Here is a 5,000-nt window from a genome sequence, read left to right as displayed (position 1 = left end):
ATAATACAATATAACAAAATATAAAATATATAATAAAAAATAAGTGAGATTACTCGAATGCCATATGTTCCTGAGATCATAATGATGGGTAGATGGAGATGGTTTGGGTATGCTCTTCGCACTCCCCAAGAGAGATTAGTTCACCAAACGTTCAACTATAGTCCATTTCTTTTAGCGATGCAGATTTGCAGCGGTGCCCTTTTAGCTCGGAAAAGTTTCCTGGTCGCTGATTGGTTAGAATTGTCTCGTCCAACCAATCAGCGATCAGAAAACTTTTCCGAGCTAAAAGCGCACCGCTGCAAGTCGGTGCAAATCTGCATCGCTAAAAGAAATGGACTATAGGCTCCACAAGGCACTAAAAAGAGTTGGAAGGACTCAGGCCTATATGGCTGAGGACTCTGAAGCGTGAAGTAGGAGATGAATGGAGAAGTATTAAATTAAATGCTCAAGATAGAGATCACTGGCGAAATCTAACCTAGGCCCTTTGCGTCAATACGCGTGGGAAGAGATAATGATGATGATGAAAAAATAAATATCTTTCACTATCTTTTCTGTCTCCCAATCACGCACACTGCTACGAATAATCTCTCGAGATTAAGATTAGTAAGTCTGTGTATTAAGAGCTTAAAACAATCACAATGATATGAGGAGTAATATCAGTATTCATATTTATTACCTCCACTAACGAAGTTAGAAGGAGGCTATGTTTTCGCCACTGTTTGTGTGTGTCTGTGTGTTTGTGAACAGGTTCCTGGTCACAATTTTAATCGTAATGACACTTGCAGGGAATTAACTGTTATGTAAAAAGCTGGAAATGATTAAATTTTGGAAGGTCAAGGTCAAAGTTCAAGGTCACAGTCAATCAAAATGTCCAATTCACGTAATCAGCCATAAGTTTGGACATCATTGTCACAGAGACTTCAAACTTAGTTCACATTTGAGTGTTTAAAAATCCCTGACAATTAATACATGTCAAGGTCAAAGGTCAAGCAAAAGGTTGAGAAATGAACTGCCGTGGCAGAGGTCTGCGTTCTACTGAGTGCTCTAGTTATAATCATCATTATATATTATTGTCATGTAAATGCTCAGGGTCATATAAACATACATATCAAGATTGTAGATAAAAAATTTTAATGAATCTACAATGATGTATGAAAGTCTAATGCGATGCATTTGTATTAAGTTGCACTGTTAAGGACCCGAAATTTTAATCGGAAATTATCTGCAAAAATATACAGTTCTTAACAGTATTTCAGTAAAATACAAGAGTCCGTAATTTCACTTGACTTTCTTAGTATATTTTACGGGTTGGTGACCTTATAATCACTCCTTTACGTCATCATCTCAGTTTTTAAAACAGTAAATATCTGGCAATATTTATTCTGGATTTTTACCGTTTTTTTACGTCAAAGTTTTAAGTGTGCCGGAAAAAATCAACATTTTATCTACATAAACTCTAGTAGCTAATAGTCCCGAAGGCATAGATTGGACTACGTGTGGTAATCCTGGAAGATGGAGCAGATGTAATCCTTAAGAATAAGAATTAGAAGGTTAAAGGTGTCTGGTTTCAGTTCCACTTCCATCAGAATAGATGCTCACCAGAACGTCAGCCGGGCAAGCGAAACCCCCCACTGTGATTCCCTACCACAGCAGTAGCCTTCCCTGTAAACAGCTTAAACTCACGGCCCTGGGCGGGGATCGATCTTGCGAGGCAAACACGTTACCACTGTACTAGCCAGGAGGCTACGATTCAGATATCAAATTATATCTTTGTAATAGAAGACTTTCATGTGAAAGAGTTTTCATCAAGTCAACAGGAATAATTCTATAGAAGACTTTCATGTGAAAACGTTTTCTTAAAGTCAACAGGAATAATTCTATAGAAGACTTTCATGTGAAAGAGTTTTCATGAACTCAACAGGAATAATTCTATAGAAGACTTTCATGTGAAAGAGTTTTCATGAACTCAACAGGAATAATTCTATAGAAGACTTTCATGTGAAGGAGTTTTCAGCAAGTCAACAGGAATAATTCTATAGAAGACTTTCATGTGACAGAGTTTTCAGCAAGTCAACAGGAATAATTCTATAGAAGACTTTCATGTGAAGGAGTTTTCAGCAAGTCAACAGGAATAATTCTATAGAAGACTTTCATGTGAAAAAGTTTTCTTAAAGTCAACAGGAATAATTCTATAGAAGACTTTCGTGTGAAAGAGTTTTCATCAAGTCAACAGGAATAATTCTATAGAAGACTTTCATGTGAAAGAGTTTTCAGCAAGTCAACAGGAATAATTCTATAGAAGACTTTCATGTGAAAAAGTTTTCTTAAAGTCAACAGGAATAATTCTATAGAAGACTTTCGTGTGAAAGAGTTTTCATCAAGTCAACAGGAATAACTCTATAGAAGACTTTCATGTGAAAGAGTTTTCAGCAAGTCAACAGGAATAATTCTATAGAAGACTTTCATGTGAAAAAGTTTTCATCAAGTCAACAGGAATAATTCTATAGAAGACTTTCATGTGAAGGAGTTTTCATCAAGTCAACAGGAATAATTCTATAGAAGACTTTCATGTGAAAAAGTTTTCATCAAGTCAACAGGAATAATTCTATAGAAGACTTTCATGTGAAAAAGTTTTCTTAAAGTCAACAGGAATAATTCTATAGAAGACTTTCATGTGAAAGAGTTTTCATCAAGTCAACAGGAATAATTCTATAGAAGACTTTCATGTGAAAGAGTTTTCAGCAAGTCAACAGGAATAATTCTATAGAAGACTTTCATGTGAAGGAGTTTTCAGCAAGTCAACAGGAATAATTCTATAGAAGACTTTCATGTGAAGGAGTTTTCAGCAAGTCAACAGGAATAATTCTATAGAAGACTTTCATGTGAAAAAGTTTTCAGCAAGTCAACGGGAATAATTCTATAGAAGACTTTCATGTGAAGGAGTTTTCAGCAAGTCAACAGGAATAATTCTATAGAAGACTTTCATGTGAAGGAGTTTTCAGCAAGTCAACAGGAATAATTCTATAGAAGACTTTTATGTGAAAAAGTTTTCTTAAATTCAACAGGAATAATTCTATAGAAGACTTTCGTGTGAAAGAGTTTTCATCAAGTCAACAGGAATAATTCTAGAGAAGACTTTCATGTGAAAGAGTTTTCAGCAAGTCAACAGGAATAATTCTCTAGAAGACTTTCATGTGAAAATGTTTTCTTAAAGTCAACAGGAATAATTTTATAGAAGACTTTCATGTGAAAGAGTTTTCATCAAGTCAACAGGAATAATTCTATAGAAGACTTTCATGTGAAAGAGTTTTCATCAAGCTCAACAGGAATAACTCTATAGAAGACTTGCATGTGACAGAGTTTTCATCAAGTCAACAGGAATAATTCCTACTAGAAGACTTTCATGTGACAGAGAGTTTTCATCAAGTCAACAGGAATAATTCTATAGAAGACGTTCATGTGAAAGAGTTTTCATCAAGTCAACAGGAATAATTCTAGAGAAGACGTTCATGTGAAGGAGTTTTCATCAAGTCAACAGGAATAATTCTATAGAAGACTTTCATGTGAAAATGTTTTCTTAAAGTCAACAGGAATAATTCTATAGAAGACTTTCATGTGAAAACGTTTTCTTAAAGTCAACAGGAATAATCTTATAGAAGACATTCATGTGAAAGAGTTTTCATCAAGTCAACAGGAATAATTCTAGAGAAGACTTTCAGGTGAAAGAGTTTTCATTCAAAGTCAACAGGAATAATTCTAGAGAAGACTTTCATGTGAAAGAGTTTTCATCAAGTCAACAGGAATAATTCTAGAGAAGACTTTCATGTGAAGGAGTTTTCATCAAGTCAACAGGAATAATTCTAGAGAAGACTTTCACGTGAAGGAGTTTTCTCTTCAAGTCAACAGGAATAATTCTATAGAAGACTTACACGTGAAAGAGTTTTCATCAAGTCAACAGGAATAATTCTGTAGAAGACTTTCATGTGAAAGAGTTTTCATCAAGTCAACAGGAATAATTCTAGAGAAGACTTTCATGTGAAAGAGTTTTCATCAAGTCAACAGGAATAATTCTAGAGAAGACTTTCAGGTGAAAGAGTTTTCATCAAGTCAACAGGAATAATTCTAGAGAAGACTTTCACGTGAAAGAGTTTTCATCAAGTCAACAGGAATAATTCTATAGAAGACGTTCTCATGTGAAAGAGTTTTCATCAAGTCAACAGGAATAATTCTACCTTCCTAGGAAACTATGTAAACTCAAACTTCTTCTATTACAAAAATCCTTATGTTCCCGAATCATAGGAGAATTTTTCAGTATGTTTAACTCCTATTTCAAAAAGCTTCGATTTTTCGTATAGAATATTTTTAATGAATAAAGGGCCCCTTAAGTTTTAATTGTTTACATGTGAAGGTTCTAACTTAATGTTGTTACTGTTCTTGGAATATTTTATTTTGTGATTGTTTAGTTTCTCTTGCAGATTATTTATTTCTTTGTTTCCTTTTCTCACAGGGCTATTTTTTGCTGTTAGAGCCCTTGAGCTCATAGCATCTTCCTTTTCCAACTAGGTTTATAGCCTACCTTGTAATAATAATAATAATAATAATATAATATAATAATAATAATAATAATTTTTTTTTTTTAATAAATTTGTTTTTGTAAGCAATCCATACCATTCAATCTTTACTATTCTTTTTCTTTATATATAACTCTGTTGTCACCTCGAGTCCTGGTCACCTTTACAGTTAAAACTATTTAGTCAACACCGTAAATTTTTGGATATTTTTTCTAACCCCCGGCCCTTACTAGATTCGGACCCCAAAAATAGGGCCTTTTTCAAGAAAATCCCATATATCTTGTATAATTTTAGTCGGAGAGCGAAAATATACGATGTCCCACATATATACCCATTAAAACGACTCTATGCTGCAGTCTAACACAAAATCTGACACCGTAAATTTTTGGACATTTTTTCTGACCCAGGCCCTAACTAGATTCGGACCCC

This window comes from Palaemon carinicauda, chromosome 36 (assembly GCF_036898095.1).
Source record: "Palaemon carinicauda isolate YSFRI2023 chromosome 36, ASM3689809v2, whole genome shotgun sequence".
Classification (NCBI taxonomy): domain Eukaryota; kingdom Metazoa; phylum Arthropoda; class Malacostraca; order Decapoda; family Palaemonidae; genus Palaemon; species Palaemon carinicauda.
The sequence above is the reverse complement of the archived record's forward strand: the minus strand, read 5'-3'. Positions refer to the sequence as shown.